The 19,677-nt window shown below is 46.3% G+C and overlaps 1 protein-coding gene across 1 annotated transcript in view; it reads right to left on the reverse strand.

Moving 5' to 3' along the window:
• DNM3 (dynamin 3) overlaps window positions 1-19,677 on the reverse strand; it is a 952,228-nt gene that overhangs the window by 47,824 nt on the left and 884,727 nt on the right. The gene's annotated exons all lie outside the window — the stretch shown is intronic.

The raw sequence follows: 19,677 nt of genomic DNA on the forward strand, positions 1-19,677 counted from the left end.
TGTTCCTGATTAAAAGGATAGTATAGCAATCCTATATACAGTATACAGTACATCAATTCATTGCGCTGTACCTCTAACCTGTTTTTTTTTCTTGGTATTTTTTGCAATACTTCTGTGTAGCAGTGGAATTTGGTTACACAAACAAGGAGTGATTCAGATCTGATCGCTGCTCAGGGACGGTTCTTGCCCTTGTGGCGCCCCGGGCAAAAATATAGGGGCGTGGCTTCATATGGGGGCGTGGTCAGTTATGCCCCCATTTTTCCCCTTGAAGTGCCGCTGAAAGAAAAAAAAAGGAAAAATTTATACTTACGATCCCCGCTCCTGATTCCAGACCGCTGCAGACCGCCGCCGGTGCCGTTCTTCTCCTCTCCTCTCCTCGGATCTATGGGAGAGACGTCAGTCATGACGTCTCTCCCATAGCACAGCATAGACACTAGAGGTCAATTATGACCCCTAGCGTCTGTGCCACAATGCTGTGCAGTGCGCGATGACGTCATCACGCACTGCACAGCAAATGTCCTCTCCACGAAGGGAAACTAGACGCGTAGCGTCTGGTTCCCTTCGCAGCGGGGGGCACTGCGTGGGCACAGTGGCGGATCTTGCCATGGTGCGGCGCCCTCCGGATGGCGCTGGCGCCCTGGGCAAAAGTCCTGCTTGCCCGTGGCAAGATTCGCTACTGTCCCTGCTGTGCGTTTTCGCACAGCAGGCGATCAGGTCATAACTGCGCAAGCATATGCACCGCAATGCGCGCGCGTCAGACAGCGACAAACGGCATTGCGGGCAAGTGACGGGCGTTCGCAAGGTGATTGACAGGAGGAAGCCATTTGTGGGTGGTTACTGACCATTTACTGGGAGTGTCCTGAAAAGCGCAGGCGTGTCCAAGCGTTTTCAGGGAGGGTGTCTGACGTCCGCTCTGGCCCCGATCAGCCTGATGTGATCGTACTGTAGGAGTAAGTCCTGGGCTGTGCAGAGATTGCACAAAGTGGATTTTAGCAGCTCGGCTTACACATAGGATCGCACACTTGCATGGTGAATATACACTCCCCCTGGAGGCGGTGACTATCTGAACGCAGGACGGCAAATTTAGCAGCCCAACAATCAGATCTGAATTACCCCCAAAGTGTCTAATATTTATTTATATATTTGACCCTTGGGAAATGACTCCAGAGTAGACAATATGTTCAGTGCACCACAGCAGATCAAAGCAAATCAGCAATGTACCCAGAGGTTCTAGTACTCCCAGGCACCAGTGAGTTCCCTAGTCACATGCAGCATGATTGCCCACAGAGATAAGAACTGCAGCTGCTGTTCACATCACACAAAGTGCTACAAGAATTTACCAATTTCTCCCCATTTGAATTGTTGCATGGCTAGAGGGCAACAGTGGCCTTAGGCCTGATCTGTGACAGATGGGAGGGAAGTTTCAGGATACCAAAGGTAACCTCTATGGAGTCAAAGAAAAGTTTTGGGAGAGAGTTGATTGAGCTGGGTTGCCTGTGGGTAGCTCAAGACTAACAGAAGTAACACTGTGGTCACGTAAGCAGACAGTGGCGTAAGTTTGCCCCAGTCGTCCGGAGGCATGATAAATGTTGGTGCCCCATCTTACATATAGAAGTTAGTCATCACAATAAAACAGACACCAGCATACCTTTATAGCACTTCTACAGTATTCCCTCACCTGCCAGCAAGTCCCGATGGAGATGCTTTGGCGCAAAGGTATGACAATATATACAAAAAACACACATTACTCTTTCAGTTACACACACACATACACATTCCTCTTTCACTTAAACACACACACACACACACACACACACACACACACACACACACGCCTCTTTCGCTTAAACACACACAGGCATGTCTCTTTCACTCACACACACGCCTTATGTTTTGAGAATTGTGGTGCACTTTGTTACCTGTACTCCATTTTTGTTATTTATTTACTGTTATGCTAAGTTTTGTACCTTGTACTGTCCTTTGTACAGCGCTGCAAAACACTTGTGGCGCCCTATAAATAAAATGTAATAATAATAATAATAATAATTAAACACACACACGCACCTCTTTCGCTTAAACACACACACACGCTTTCACTTAAACTAAAACATACCTCTCTCTACACACATGCCTCCTTCACTTACACACACACATGCCTCTTCCACTTAAACACACAAAGATGCCTCTTTCACTTAAACACACACATGCCACTTGCACAGACACGCCCCTTTTGCTTACACACACATGCCTCTTTCACTTACACACATGCCTCTTTCACTTACACACGCGCTTCTCACTTACACACACATGGCCCTTTTGCTTACACAAATACACGCCTCTCACACACAAACACAATCTCTTTCGCTTAAACACACACAACACCTCTCTCATACACTTGCCTCTTTCACTTACACACACATGCCTCTTACACTTACACACATGCCTCTTTCGCTTACAAACACACACTCTTTTTTCATTCACACACATGCCTCTTTTACTTACACACACACACGCCTCTTTTGCTTAAACACACACATGCCCCTTTCGCTTACACACACACGCCTTTCACACAGACACACCTGCCTCTTTCACTTACACACATACACACACACCTTTCACACAGACACACCTGCCTCTTTCACTTACACACATACACACACATGCCCCTTTCACTTACACACATATGCCTTGCTCACTTACACATGCCTCTTTCACTTAACCACACACACTCACACACAGACATGTCTCTTTTACTTAAACACACAACTTTCCTTAAAAAAAAAACATACATGCACCTCACTTAAAAACATGCACACACATTAACACAGTGCTGTCAACATTTACTAAAGTCACCACCGGCACCCACACTCCCCACATGCGCCACACACACGCACAGTGCACCTTAAGGAAGGTGCTGCCAGTCCCTACCTGTGACTATATCAGCCTGGACGGAGGCAGAGTCAGAGAGTGCTTTACTCGCCCAGCTCAATTGGAAGGGCCTGGGAGGAGCTGTGCGCTGGAGCTCCCCCTAGCTGCAGTCAGTGCTGGCTTGCTGGAGATATGAGGAGGTAGCTGCTGTGTCACCGAGACACAGCTCTGTTCCTCCATCTGAGAAAATAATGCAGCAGCGGCAATGGGAGACAATTGAGGAGAAGTGCCCCTTTCAGGTCAGGAGCACCACTTTTCGCACCATCCTGTTGCTTTTGACGACGCACGTGCACATTGCGGTGTATACGCATGCGCAGTCATTCGATAATTGGCCGCCGTGATACGGGCCTCATGGGCTTGTGACTGAAAATGTTCAAGGACCTGTTATGAGAAGCAGAAGGGGTCTGACAAATGCTGTGTGGGCATGGCCATTGCCATGTAGACATGTAGACCCCGTACACTGTCAGCCCCAATGTCTCCCTAAAAGTGTAAACATACAAAAATTGCATCAATTTGTGTTGAAAATAGAAATACAATTTAATGCTTATGATTTATGGTCGACCATGTGGCCAGCTGCGCAGCTGATGGCTGGTCATCATCATGCTGCCATGATGGTGGGCCTAATTTTATATGGAGGCCTGGAGCTGTAGCTCTATCTGCCCCATTGTTAATTGGGCCCTACAGGCACTCTGTTGCAGCCATTCCATAAAAAATGGGTCAAAGTGTACTCGAAAGGGAAATTGAGGCAATGAGAGTCTGCTGCTCACTCATGGACAGTGCTGACACTGAAGCCATGCCTGGTATGTTAGTCAATGCTAAACAAGAGATAGGGGCAGAAGCAGTGTCAGTAGAAGTGCAGCTCACAGAGAAACAAATTAGGGAAATGAGGAAGTCTGGGTAGTGCAATGGTCCAATGGTTTTAGTTAACCAGCAAATAGGACTGGGTCCACAACATGGAAGGAGATAGAGGCAGGACTTAAAAAGTAGTCCTGGAGTGGTGGTTGAATTCATTTCCCCTGCCACCTACCCTCCCAATGGATGGAGCCAGGGCTAGTGCTAGGGTTTTCAGCACCCTTCCTGCAAACTATAAATTTGTGCCCTACCTCCTATACTTTACAAAGGGACAATGCGCACTGAAAGCATTTTGGAGCTAACGGGGCAGTCGTCCAGGAGCCCCAAAACATTGGGGCTCCCACAATGTGGGCACACATTGTAACGGCTCACTCTGCCCTTATGTAGCAAGTTCCTGAGTCCCAGCAGCAGACAGCAATATAATGCAGTGCCGTGATTTGCGGGTGCATGGGAAGAGGGCGGGGCCTAATGCCGTGAATGTCCCATCCCCATCAGAGACCTTCACTTGTAGCAGGTACTAGTCTCTCCCGCTCGCCCCCCTCTCTCAAACACTCTCTCTTGCCCCCTCTCTACATCTCTCTCACACTCTCTCCACGCACTCTCTTGCTGCTCTTTCACACACACACACACACACACACACACACACACACACACACACACACACACACACACACACACTCTCACCAATCACTCTCTTGCTGCTCTCGCTCTGTCTCTCTCACACACACACACACACACACTCTCCACTCATTCTCTTGCTGCTCTCTCTCTCTGACACTCTCTTGCTCCCCACCTCTCTGACACTCTTGCTCCCCCCACACTCTCCCTCTCTGACACTCTCTTGCTCCCCTCTCTCTCTCTCTCTGACACTCTCTCTCTCTCTGAGACACCCCACTCTCTTTTGCTACTCTCTCTCTCTCTTTCTCTCTCTGACACTCACTCTTGATCCCCCTCTCTCTATGAAACTCTCTCTTGCTCTCTCTCTCTCTCTCGCACTCTCCACTTTCTCTCTTGCTCCTCTCTCTCTCTCTCTGACACATTCTCTCTTGCTCCCCCTCTCTCTATGACACTCCACACACCCTGTTGCTCCCCCCTCAAACTCTCTCTCTCTCACACACACACACACACACACACACACACACACACACACACACACACACACACACACTACACTCACTCCTTGCTACTCTCTCTCTCTCTCTCACATACACACACTCTCCACTCGCTCCCTTGCTTCTCTCTCACTCTCTCTCTCACACACACTCCACTCACTCTCTTGCTTCTCTCTCTCTCTGAAACTCTCGCTCCTCTCTCTCTCTCTCAGACACTCTATTGCTCTCCCTCTCTTTCTCTCTCTGACACACCCCACTATCTCTTGCTCCTCTCTCTGACACATTCTCTCTTGCTCCTCCCTCACTCTGACACTCCACACTCTCTCTTGCTCCCCCTCACTCTCTCTCTTACTCACACACAGTCTTTACTCACTCTTGTTCCTCTCTTTCTCTGACAGTCTTGCCCCCTCTCTCTCTGACACTCTCCACTCTCTACTTGCTCCTCTCTCTCTCTGACACACTCTCTCTTGCTCTCCACTCTCTATGACACTCTTTCCACCCTCTCTCTTGCTCCTCTCTTTCTCTGACACACTCTGTCTTGCTCCCCCTCTCTCTGACACTCCTCTCTCTCTCTGACACACTCTGTCATACTCTCCCCATCTGTCTCTGACACTCTCCAATTTCTGTCTCTCTCTGACACACTCTCTATTGCTCCACCCTCTCTATGACACTCCACACTCTCTTGCTCCTCTCTCTCTCTCTCTCTCTCACACACACACACACACACACACACACACACACACACACACACACACTCTCTCTCTCCACTCTCTCTCTTGCTCATCTCTCTTTGACACTCTCTCCTACTTGATCCTCTTTCTCTCTGACACTCCTCTCTTTCTCTATCTCTGACACACTCTCTCTTGCTCCCCCCTCTCTCAGACACTCTCATACTCTTCCCCACTCTCTCTCTGACACTTTCCACTTTCTCTCTGATGCTCTCTATTGCTCCCCTCTCTCTTGCTCCTCTCTCCACTCTCTCTTGCTTCTCTATCCATCTTTCTCGCCCCCTCTCTCTCTCTCTTGCTACTTCCTCTCCATCTCTCTTGCTGTTCTCTCTCTGACACACTCTTTCTTGCTGCTCCCCCTCTCTCTCTCCATCCCAGGCTTTCTCTCCCTGACACCCTCTGTCTCTCTCCCACTCACTCCCTGTCTCTCTCTCCTCTCAATCTTGCTCCTCTTTCCCTTGCTCTCCCTCTCTCTCCTTCACACCCCCTCTCTCTCTCCGGCTCACTTCCTCTCTGTCTCTCCCCTCTCTCTCTCTCTCCATGACACGCTCTCTCTCTTGCTTCTCTCTCCCTCTCCCTGTCTCAGTCTCTCTCCCTGTGTTGGTCTTTCTCGACCTGACACCTTCTGTCTCTATCCTACTCGTTCAACTCTCCCTTTTTCTCTCTCTCTTGCTCCCTTCTGTCTCCTCTCACTCTCCTCTCTCATATCTCTCTCTTTCTCCCTGACACCCTCTCTCTCTTGCTCCTCTGTCCCTCTCCCCTCTTTTTTTTCTCTGACATCCTCTCTCTCACCCTCTCTCTCTCTGACACCCTCTCTCTCTTGATATCCCCTTTCTCTTCACTCATCCCTCTCCTTCCCTGACAGCCTCTCTCTCTCCCTCTCTTTCTCACTCGTATCTCTCTTTCCCTGACACCTTTTCTCTTTCTCTGACACCCTCTCTTTCTCTCTTGCTCTTCTCTTTTTCCTTGATAACATCTCTCTCTCAATCCTTCCCCTCTCTCTCCCTCGCTCCCCTCTCTCGCTATATCCCTGACACCCTCTTTATCTCTCACTCCCCTCACTCTCCTGCTCCATTAAGGGCCATAGTAGACACCTTCATTGTCCTGGGGCCCCCACTAGCCTTAATCCGGCCCTGTACGGATGTGCTCACAATGGACACCAACAGAGGTTGCTTGCCTGTGGCTGTGGATTGTGTTATACAGTAGAGAGGACAGGCCAGCCTGAGGCGATGCACAACGGGGCAGACCAGCAGTGACACAGTGACCATCAAAGAGACAGAGATTCCATTAGGGTAATACTTGTTTGTTTTTAATATATAGAGACACTTAGACCCAGCAACATGGCCCAATTTGCAGCAATGGCACAGATGTATCAGCAGTTGTATGCCGTTGGACGGAAATTATGCAGTACCAGTGGGTGTCTAGACATAGGGTCCTGTTTATCAATTAATATTTGCAAGATATTTGAGTACCTACAAACTTTGTCTCCTGAATGTATCTATTGCAGATATCTGCTGCAGTCCCTCATTTTCGTTGGGAAATGTAGCCAAAACATAACATAACAAAACATGAGTGCCCCATAACAAGATTTTTAAAGTGCCCCCATTCCAATGCTTCCAGAGAGACACTTCTCTGCAGTAGTTGTTCATTTTATGATCCATAATAGTGCCCTAGTTAATTTTCTAAACCATGGGCAGTACGAATGGTGTAATGGTTAGTATTACTGCCTCACAGCACTGAGGTCATGGGTTCGATTCCCAACATGGCTCTACCTGTGTGAAGTTTGTATATTCTCCCCGTATTTGCGTGGGTTTCCTCTGGGTACTTCGGTTTCCTCCCACAATCCAAAAATATACTGGTAGTTTAATTGGATCCCAACAAAAATGAACCCTAGTATGAATGTGTGTGCGTGTACATGTGGTAGGGAATATAGATTGTATGCTTCACTGGGGCAGGGACCGATGTGAATGGCCAAATATTCTCTGTAAAGTGCTGCGGAATATGTGTGCGCTATATAAATAACTGGTAATAATAGTAGTGCCTTTGTTAATATTATGCCCCATAGTAGTGCCATAGTTTATTTCATTAACCATAGTAGTATCCTAGTTCATGTTACAGTATACCACAGTATGTCACATTGTAGGGCTGCCACATTATGACATACAGTGTCCCCAGTTCATATTATGCCACACAATGATGGCTCCATTTCATATTGTGCCACATTACAGTGCCCCAGTTCATATTATGTAACATTATAATGCCCTCCAGTTAATTTTATACCACATTACAATCAGTAGGTCCAAGTGCATACCTAAATATATTGTGGGCCCCAAGGCAAAAGTTTGTAAAGGTCCTTATGTGTCACTCAATGGTGAAAAATGGTATATAGCGCATGTAACTTTGACAGGGAAGGTGGGCTCCCCTCAGCTGGGTCCCATAGCAGCCAGGGACGTGCAGTCAGGGGAGGCAGTGCCTCCCCTGTAATTAATATTTAAAATAATACAAAGAAGATACTTATGACACATAATCTGTGTCATATGTATCCTCTTTATATTATTCTAATTGGTACTCCTCTGTAAATGTGTTTGGGAGGCACCGATCGTGGTGCCTCCCGTTGTGAATGGGGAAATGTGTGGGAGCGGGGGGCGGGCGCGGGGCCTAGCAATGGGCATTAAAAGCCCATTGAAAATACATGGAAAAGCGGCACCATTAGAGGTGCCGCTTTCATACAGGGACGTGCTTTCAACCCATGAAAGCACGCCCCTGTTAGTGAGGCCACAGTGATTGGCCAGCGGATCCGTGACTGGATCTGCTGTCATCACTGTGTGGGCAGTGGAGGGATGCGGTGGAGGTGCGAGCGGCGGGATGCGGTGGAGGTGCGAGCGGCGGGATGCGGCGGTGGGATGCAGCAGTAGTGCGGGCGGTGGGATGCGGCGGTGGTGCGGGTGGCGGGATGCGGCGGTGGTGCGGGCAGCGGGAGTATACCTGTATCCTGCAGAGTTTGGCAGCGGAGCGTTACCAGTTTCAAAAATGGCGCCTCAGCATCATTTTTGAAATTCAAGATGGCCACCGCATCATCGCCCTGACCCTCCGGCTGACTTATATAAGTCAGCGTGAGGCAGCTGCGTCAGTCCGAAGGCGGAGGAGGAGCAGTGAAGAGCTCCTGAAGAAAGAAGACGCAGGAAGTCCTGGATGGGCGGCGGCTATGCAAAAGAGCTTAACAGCCGCCGCCCACCAGGTGAAGATGCCGGAAGCCCTGGGGAGGCGGCGGCCATGCAAAAGAGCTTAAAGGCCGCCGCCCACCAGGTGAAGACGCCAGAAGCCCTGGGGAGGCAGTGGCCATTACAAAAGAGCTTAAAGGCCGCTGCCTCCCAGGTGAAGACGCCGGAGGAAGACCTCGGAAGCCCTGGGGAGGCGGCGCCCCCCCAGGTGAAGATGCCGGAAGCCCCGGGAAGGAGGCGGCCATGCAAAAGAGCTTAAAGGCCGCCACCCCCAGGTGAAGACCCTGTCTAATAAAACTTTTTTTAAGACGGTGTGGTGTTTTATTTTTATATTTTCTTTACAGGTGTACTACAGGTGCCAGCGGGCCCTTTATGTCTTGGCATGCTGGCACTTGTGGTTCTCCAAGTGCCAGCCTGCTGGGGCAGGCTTGCTGGGACCTGTAGGCCACCTTTAAAGAAAAATATTAACATACAATGAACCCTGCACCCACCGCCACCAGGGGTGCAGGGCATAGCACTGGGCTATCAGCCCAGTGCTGGTTGTTGCTCAGGAGGGGGAATTCCAGCCCTGGTCTGACTGGCTTGGAGGGTGATAAATGTTATGGCAGGGGGACCCCACCCTGAGTGTCTCCCCTGCTATGGCATTATCCCCCCTGGCTGGTTCTGCCTGGTGCTGGTTTTAATGATGTGTGGGGGACTACACTGTTTTTTTATCCTCTATGGGGGGAGGGGGTGTTAGCTGCCAGTGCCTCCCCAACCACTGACCTCACCGCACGTCACTGATAGCAGCTATACTCTCCGCACCTATGGCAGCTATGCCCTTGATAGGTGTTTCTAGTTTGCAGAATTTACCAATCTACAGAATGCTCCACATTCCAGAGGTTGGCTCCAATACCTAAACCCATCATGCTAGCTGTTGCAGGTTATCGGCTACTTTCCACAAAAGTTACCGGAGAGGGATCCCCCCAGGCACTCTCCATTCATGCATACGTGGTCAGCAGACCATGCATTAGCAGAACGATGTCACGGCTACTAGCTCGTCCCGGCCTAGGCCTCGGCATTTACCTGTCTGGCCGACTGTGTGGATGCGCTCATCCCAGCTGTGAGTGCTATTTGGCCGCAGCACTGTTCTTGGTGATGGTCGGTGGCAGGGCAGAGAGGAGACTGTGTCATGCTGCTGCAGCGTTCCCCGTGACTCTGGCCTGTTGGGACATGTGGTGTGGATGGTGCCATCTTGCTTCAGGTCACCTGACCAGGATCAGCACAATCCTGGCCAGGTTGTTAATCAGCTGGTTCCTGCTGCTAATCCGCATTCACTTGTGGGTATAAAGATTCCTGATTCACAGGACTCTGGTGCCAGTTCCATAGTCACACAGCAGTGTGAGCATTGCAACTATGCTCCCTTAGTGAGACTCTAGCCTCGGTTCTGAGTATCACTGTGGAAATCCTGCTATACAATCATTACTCCACTCCGGTTACACTCCAGTCCAGCTCCAGTCTGGTTACACTCCAGTCCAGTTACACTCCAGTCTGGTTGTACTCCAGTCTAGTTCCAGTCCGGTTGCACTCCAGTCTCATTGCATTACAGTCCGGTTCCAGTCCAGTTACACTTCAGTCTGGATCCAGTGTCATCATTCCGGTACCAGCCCGGTCACCACTCCAGACCACCAGCCTAAAGCCTAACCTTTACCAGAACACCTAGACCAGGTAAACCAGACAGGGGTCCGCGACTGGCTCACTGGGTGCAGCGAAGTCCAAAGTTCCTTGTGGGACTTCTTGGTGAAAACCACCAGTTGGGTAAGACTCTGCGCCCCTGTTCTAGTTCTCGTCAACCTCCTGGTACTAGTTCTATCCATAACTTTGTAACTTACAAAGGGTATTCCATTCTGTGCGAAAGCACAATCTCCGGCCTCCCAGCTTCCAGTACAATACTACACAGAGGACCAGTGTCTCTGAAACCAGTCCAGAGACATCCGAAACCCAGAATCAGACGAACGACAAAGAAAATGTGAAGTGATCGTATTAATGCTCATTTCACTTCTAACACACTAGAAGGACGGGCACCTTTTGGAGCCCCTCTCTCTGCGTGTATTTTTTAATACATGACGGCATTCTTTCTTATTGCTGTGAATACTATTGTGTATAAATTGGGTACTATAACTTTAGCAGTTACTATTACCACTATCAAGACACATTTCCTGCCATAAAGCAGGCTCATATTCTACAGTTTACTCCGGCGCATACATCAGTTCAGTTCGTCATAGAGGTTTATGGGCACTCAGAAACCCCCCTGCACACGCCACTGGAAAAAGTTTCTAGTCTATACTGGGCTTTATAACGCAATTTGTATTGAAGAAGTCTGCTTAAAATAATATATATACTGTGATCTTGAATTATAGTGCTCCAAGGTTCATTACTGTATGTGTATTGCTTATATGCAGCTACCCAACAGCGTTGTGTGCTTAACCACTTAACTGGCGATTTTTCCCTTCAAAACCGTTCATATGGTAGTTTATTTTTATATAACATGGGTCTATTTATGTACAGTATTTCAAAGTGTAAGTTTGGATCAAATACCATTCTTCATTCTATAACCCACTATTAACAGATCTATCAGCATTCAGCAATTTTTGCAACAATTTCAGCAAATCTTTCACTACATAGATGAGTTTTAATGAAGTGTTGTACTCTAATCTCTCATCACATGACAGTTGTGTCAAGAACAGTCGACTTGATCTAAATATTAATTATCTAACTCTCTCTGCACGTTATATCTGCCCCCCCTGCAGTGCACATGGTTTTGCCCAACTGCTAACAAATTTGCTGCTGCGTTCAATTAGGCCCCATGTTTGCAAATGCAAGCAGTTCTAGAGGACACTGGAAAAAAGGCCAACAAACTGTTAACCAGAGTCTTTCAGCTCAAGGTGTCTAAGCCCTTTCAGGGAAGTCCAATGTCTCATTCGCATGGTTTCTTTGGCAATATATTTAGGGAATATACAATATATACTTTTAAAGGAAATGTTTAAGCCAGAAAGCAAAGCACATTACTGTTATTGTACAGCACTCTGGACCACCAAGTTTAACAATTTAGACATTTCTTTGCTGTGTAAATCACAGATTATAAATTCCCAAAATGATGCATTGTTAATTTACGTGTAACTGAGAATAATTTTATTCATAGAGGAATCTGAGAAAATACAATTTAACAATAGCGTTAGTAATTCATAGAAGTCCTAACATAGAACAAAATTCAGTGTTTCTTATATAAAAAGCAATATCAAATAAAATAATTTTAACACCAAGATGATAAACCATTAATTGAATTACATCTATTGATCACAACACTATATAAAATACCGAATTAATTTGTAAATAATAACTGTGACATGATAGAAACATAGACACCTAGGCAAAAAAACTGGACTTTTGACTATTATTAGGGTAAATGGGAATTCGCCCTTTTCAATAGCAGGGCCGTTTTTTCGCCTAGGCGATAAATTCAGCAGGAGTGAAAAACATGTGGATCAGTTTAGATGATTTTGAGGCATGTTTTGCCAATGGCTATTCACAAAAAAAAAAAAAAAAGGTGAAAAGGCATTGTTGAAAATGCCTTAAAAACGGGCAAAGACGGGCCTCAATTGAATAGGTAGGGGGGCGAATTCAATAGCTCAGAGATTACCGGAGCTACTTGAATATCTCCCATAGAATTTGATGGCAGATCAGAACCACTTAGTCCATCCAATCTGCCCATTCTTACCTTTAGATAACCGCAACCCTATTTGAACCTTAGTTCTTTGTAAGGATAGTCATACAGAATGCCTGTACCAAGCATGTTTAAATTCCTCTAATGTCTTAGCCACTACCACCTCTATTCCACTTATCCACTACCCTTTCTGTGAAGTAATTTTTCCTCTAGTTCAAATGGTCGACATGTTAATGGTCAACACAGCATATGATCAACATGAGTTTTTTAGGAATTTTTTATAACTTTTAGGACTTTTTTATACTTTACCATCCACATCGACTACAATTCAGAATGGTAACCTGTGCCGAGCAAAGCAAGCCATCTTGCCCAAAGTGCGGCGAGTGAAGCCAGCAATGGAAGGGGACGCAGTACACTAATTGGTTGAAAAATATTCCACAACTCTTTTTTTTAATAATGTTTCCATTACTTTCCCTACTTCTGATTTAAGGTTCAGTGGCGGAACTAGCGGCGGTGCATCTGGTGCATTGAACCAGGACCCGCCACAATGAAGGGGCCCACTGCCAGCGACAGCATTATAATGAGTGAGTCTGACTCATTAAACACTGCCTGGTGCTGCTGGCAGCAACAAAGATGACAGAGGGATGGAGGGGAACGCCAGCGTGGAACTCACGGCTGCAGTGTCATTAGATCAGTGAAGGGTGATGAGCACAATCATCACCCTTCAGGTCGGTGCTGCAGCAGTTACCTTGAATCTGCTGGCTGAATGTGCACTGCATGCTGGGAAGGGGAGGAGGGAGGAATCAGGAAGGAGGAGGGACGGGACATGACATGGAGAGCTGCACTGCATCTGGGTGTGCAATGTGCCTCCTGCACATTGCACACCCACAAGCAATGCAGCTCCCCGTGGCTGCACTGAGTAACCCTACCGCTGAAGCAGGGGTGCGCTAAGAGAGGAGGAGGTCCCTGTGCTGCCTCCCCCGTAGGGCCCCCTCCTCTCTGCAGGAACGCTGTAGAGTCTGAGCACTAGAGGGCTGAGGCTCTACTGCGCATGCGCCGATCTCTGGGGAAATGGTGCGGCGGCCATTTCCCAGAGATTTCTCTACTGCACATGTGCAGTACTCCGTGAAAATGCCCGCTGCGCCATTTACACTGGATTTTAACAGCGTCGGTGACGTCAGCGTAGGACTCCAGAGGGGTGAGTATTAAAAAAATGGGTGCAGTGTGTGCAGTGTGGGCCCCCTCTGAACTCAGGGGCCCGTGTGCACCGCACACACTGCACCCATTATAGAAACGCCAGTGCGCTGAAGCCAGAAAAGTATGTTGCAAAATAAAAATTTTGCCCACATATCTCTCTCTATACATAAATAGATTTAGTGATTTAGTGCTGCCCCATATATATACACACAATAGGGTTTTTAATGAATAGGTAGATTGTGCTTAAGTAAGCCTCTTTTTTTTTGCACTCTTTGATGTAAAGACCATAAGGTGTTTTGAAACATCAGTTTACAGTACATATGCACAATTTACTGATTTAATCCAAACTGTGGAGTGCCACATATTCCTTTCAATGAGGCCTATTATGATCCATACTGGAGGGGACCTATTAAACACTATATTGAAGCAGGGCACCACAGTAATGATCCTGAGAGACAAATTTTCTATCTGTCTATCTATCTATCTATCTATCTATCTATCTATCTATCTATCTATCTATCTATCTATCTATCTATCTATCTATCTATCTGCCTTGAGAACACCAGGACCAATGCCTACTACTTCTCTGTCCCAAGAACATCATGACTGCCCCCAAGACTACCCCTCAAGCTGAGCAGGGAACTGAGGGGCGTGTGCATCAGGACCAGATTTTGCTGGGTCAGTTCCATTGGACATTAGTGTGCACTCCACATTCTTACACCCACCCGCACTGCTCCCCACACTCTCACACCCACCCGCACTGCTCTCATGAGACCAGGACATTTATCATTTTCACAAATTAATGTTTTCCTGCAAATATGTCTTTCTCTTCTTTCTTCTTACAGGGTACTTTCCCCCCACTGTGTGCTATTCCTGTAATGTGTGTACCTCCATTGGTTGCACACCCTGCCAGCAGTAACCTACACAGTGCGCCTCACATGGCTGCCTCGGATGGTTCCTCCATGAGCAGGGTGTGCTTCATTTGGATCTTCCATGCAGGGTATAGCATACTCCTACACTCGTGTCAGTTTTCCCGTGAATGCATTTGGCCCTTGTATGGCTCATCTCCCACTGTGTAACCTTCGTAGTGTGCCCAACATGGCTGCCTTATCTGGTAAACTTGTGGATGGGATGAAAAATACATGGACCTGATGGTTTTATTGGAACCCTACTCTGAACCTAAGGACTCTGCAATCTCCCCGTTTTGTGTTCTCTTCTAGGGGTGGACTATTCCACCCTGGGTAATCCTACGCAGAGCGCCTAAGATGGCTGCCGCACCTGGTACCTTGTGAGGGTGGAATACACAACCCCTGGAGGTTATTACCCAAAATGCTTACACCAACCCTGCATTATGCTTTCTGTCTTTATTGTCTGTGTGGTTTATCTTTGATGTAATACTTAAATCTTCTGTATTATGTGCATTGTTTGAGTTCTAGTTGGCGCCGCGGATGGCTGCCTCGGTGCTGCTCTGCCAAGCAGCCTTTGTGTTTAGTCCTACGTGTATAATATGTCTAATATGTTGAGTCTATTGTACAGTTGCAATGTGCAGTATCAACTCATACGTGTAATGTGTGTAATGTATGCTATGTTCTTCCCCCTTCGTATGCTATGTATTCCCCCTTCATGTTGCTGCTTGGCGATGCATTGTACCACAAAGAATTCCTAGTGTACGTGAGTACACCTGGCCAATAAAGCTGATTCTGATTCTGATCTATCTATTTTTCTATTTTTAAGATTTTTTTATGAGGTCGATGGTTGTAATTCTGTGTGTAGAATATGGGGGTTACTGATGCTGTCTGTAGTATATAGGGTCATCGATGCTGTCTGTAGTATATGGGGTCACTGATGCTGTCTGTAGTATATGGGGTCACTGATGCTGTCTGTAGTATATGTGGTCACCGATACTGTCTGTAGTATATGGGGTCACCTATGCTGTCTGTAGTATATGGGGTTACCAGTGCTGTCTGTAGTATATGGGGTCACCAATGCTGTCTGTCTGTCTGTAGTATATGGGTTCACCAATGCTGTCTGTAGTATATGGAGTCACCGATGCTGTCTATTTAGTCACCGATGCGGTCTGTAGTATATGGGGTCACCAGTGCTGTCTGCAGTATATGGGGTCACCAATGCTGTCTTTAGTATATGAGGTCACCAATGCTGTCTGTAGTATATGGGGTCACCAGTGCTGTCTGCAGTATTTGGGGTCACCAATGCTGTCTGTAGTATATCTGGTCACCAATGCTGTCTGTAGTATATGGGGTCACCAATGCTGTCTGTAGTATATGGAGTCACCGATGCTGTCTGTAGTATATTTAGTCACCGATGCGGTCTGTAGTATATGGGGTCACCAGTGCTGTCTGCAGTATATGGGGTCACCAATGCTGTCTGAAGTATATGGGGTCACCAATGCTGTCTGAAGTATATGAAGTCACTGATGCTATCTGTAATATATGGTGATCATTTGGGTAAAGGGTGACTGCTGTCCACTGGCACAATGATGAGACTTTACCAGAAAGGCTTTTTTCATCCCTGATCAGGGTAAAAGGAAGGAGCCCCCTCCTCTCATTTCTTAAAGTCCTTGGCTTCCTCTATTTCCGTCAGGTTGTCTTGCTCTTACTGCCAGCTTCAGGTATCTGACGTAACAATCTTGTGACTGTCCCCAATGCAAAAATGAAGGGAGGAAAGTAGGAGCCGCCCTCAACATGCTGCAGTTCGGGTGTGGGCAAAGGTAAGTAAAGACCCTTCGTTAACTCAGCCTACCCCATTCGCAGTTTTGCTGTGTCATCTGACCCATTTCCTAAATACACAGGACTCACTCCACACAGGGTTTCAGTATTATTCATGTACAATGCAAAATAGTCTTATCTTGATTTGCTTGATTGACTCTTTTGCACTGTACATGAATAATACTGATATCCAGTATGCAGTAAGTCCTCTCACCCTTCCCATTTCAAAAAGAGTCTTTAATTTGGGGTTCAGGTTGGGACTAGGATGTTGTGGGCCCAAAGCAAATTGTTGCACCTGAGCCCACCACTCACTATTTCCGCCACTGGTACGGTTAACTGGTCTGTAATTTCTTGTTTCTCCCTTGCAGCCACTTTTGTGCAGTGATACTACATTTGCTCTTTTCCATTTCTCTTGAATTGCTCTTGAAACTAGCGACTGGTTGAATAATTCTGTCAATGGTGATACTAGCACACCTTTAAGCTCCTTTAATAGGGATGCAGTTACATTGCCGGCGCACAGGATTCCGGCGGGGATCCTGAAGACTGACAATGCCGCCAGCCACAATACCGGCTCACAGGGGCTATTCCCACTCGTGGGTGTCCACGACACCCATAGAGTGGGAATAGAACCTGTGGCAAGTGCAGCGAGGTAATGAGCCTGTTGCGTTGTGAGGGCAGCAAGCCCGCAAAGGGCTTTATTGTGCTCGCTTCCCCCCCCCCACTGGCATTCTGCTGCCGGGATCCCGCCATCGGTATGCTGACCGCCGGGATCCCATGTGCCGGCCATATATCCCCATCCCCTTTTAGCATACTTGCATGTATCCCATCTGGCCCTATTGATTTATCCACTTTCAGTTTTGAGAGTTCTGTTAGGACCTTCTCTTCTGTAAATGTACTTTTATCAACCTTATTTTTAACTGTTGTCCCTTCCCCTCTCCTTCTGTAGTGAATACTGAGCAATATTATTATTTAGATGAACTGCTATTGCCTTGTCTCCCTCCCCCAAACTGTTACTCTTGGGGCTGAATGTAATGAAGTCCGAGTTCAGCATTGTGCGGGATGCCAGCCAAACTCTGACTTTTTTGGCAAACATGTACAAGGTATGGTTTAGCCTTGTTCCTCCAATCCACGTTCCTCCAATCTGCCAATGAATCACTAACACATCTCCAATATTTTTGCCAAGTCAACCTTCCTAAAGTCCAACACCTTTGTTTTTGTGTGGCATGAGTTGGACCCTGTCTTTATACTAAACCATACTGCTTGATGGTCAGTGGATCCTAGATTCTCACCCACATATATGTCTGATATCCTGTCACCATTTGTGATTATTAAATCAAATACTGCATCTTTGCGAGTTTGCTCCCTCACCAATTGTTTGAGTGATGCTCCCTGTAAGGAATTTAGAAATTTGCCACCTGTAGTTAAACTTGCAAAAGATCTCTCCCAATTTATATGAGGTAGATAATGTACCATGATTATTACCTGTCTCCCTCTAAAGCCATTTTAGTGACATCCTGCAATAGGTTGATGTCCAGTGATGTATAAAGATCCTATAACTACTTGTTGCTTGCATGGGTGTCAGTCAGCGGTGGATTCTACCTTTTTCAGACAGCGTTACAATGACACATATGTCTTTTTTTTTTGTAAGTGCTTTTTTCTAATGGCAGTCTGGACTGGCAGTCCGAGGGGGGGGGACCTCACTCTAAGACTGACAGCCTGGCAAGTGATTAGAAGAAGAAGGGCCACCAATGAGAAGCCTGCCACAGTGCACAGACTTGGGGACTGGGGACCTACTAGAGGTGACGGACTGCACTTGGGGGCTGTAGCCCCTAGGTCTGGGGAGGAGAACCTTTGGCCCTCCAGCTGTTGTTGAACTACAACATACCAGCACGCATTGCTACAGTTTTGCTATTTTGCCGTGCTAAAACTGTTGCAGGGCATGCTGGGATGTGTAGTTCAAAAACAGCTGGAGGACCAAAGGTTCCCCACCCCTGACCTAGGTGAAATCTGCCATTGTAAGCTATTTGACCTATTCATTCTTAGGAATCTTTACACTGGCAATGCAATTAGCTGCCAGTGTGCCATATGGTGGTAGCTGAGTGAATGGATTCATGTTTCATGATGCTGAAGCAGTAGTGATGAAGACACAAAGAAATGCTTTGGACAGCCATCAATAACTCTAATGGCTTAATAGCTTTAAAAACTGTATTTTATACTTCATATACTGTTGAGCTATTTCTATATTTTATATGGGCCACAGAGCAAGTAATCCTCAATTTTTAAGTAGAACATGAAGGATTTTCTGCTTGTAACACTACTCCCACAGTCTAAAACCCATAAAATTCAGGTGAGAAAGTTGTAATAAATACTCTATTTTCAGATAACCAAAAACAATAAAATAAATGGTAATAGATGCATGCTGCATGGTTAAATGTGAACTAAATGCATTAAAAAAGAACAAGCTACTTTCATTTGAATACATGAACAATGAGGCATATTAACTTGATAAACTCATAATACACTTAATTTTACTTAATAAAGCATTTGAGAATTTCATAGGAAGCAGTTGGGCTAATTTTGTGTGTGATTAACTTAGTGAGTTCATAGTATATATTTCTGAAAGAGTTAATAACTGTTTAAAAGCATAAAAAATGAATACCAAAATGAGGTTGCATAAAGTTGATGTTGCCTAAAGTTGATGTGACGGTACTGTAAAGGGTGAAATAAGATACGGTGTCTGCAGTATAGGTTTGCATGTGTGTCTGTACTTCTAGAAAAAAAAGGGTCAGTGGTGTAAACTTATTCCAGTAAAGAGCTTGTGAGGGCAGGGACAACTAAAAGGAAAAAAAGTGCCAGTCTAGACTCTCAGTGTATATCAAAACCAGATGAGTGCAAGTTCCCGCCTAGAATACCAATTTACTCTATAAACCATTTCAGAGTAGCAACAGGGATTGTATGTTTTTAAAGGTGGTTGTCCCTAAACATGCAGTGTGCTTTAAAACGAAAAAATTACAAGTGATGCATGTCTTTAGATGTTATGTGTATGGTAAAGATGGAAAAGCTACAAATTACTTAAAAAGGTAATTTTTTTTATTTTTTTCTGTTATTGTTTTTTTATTACCCTTGATTTATATACTGTCATCATATTATGTACAATCAATTAATGATGTTCGCTCACAGAGTAGTTGAGACCCAGAGCAAAGACTCAAT

This window comes from Pseudophryne corroboree, chromosome 9 (assembly GCF_028390025.1).
Source record: "Pseudophryne corroboree isolate aPseCor3 chromosome 9, aPseCor3.hap2, whole genome shotgun sequence".
Lineage (NCBI taxonomy): Eukaryota > Metazoa > Chordata > Amphibia > Anura > Myobatrachidae > Pseudophryne > Pseudophryne corroboree.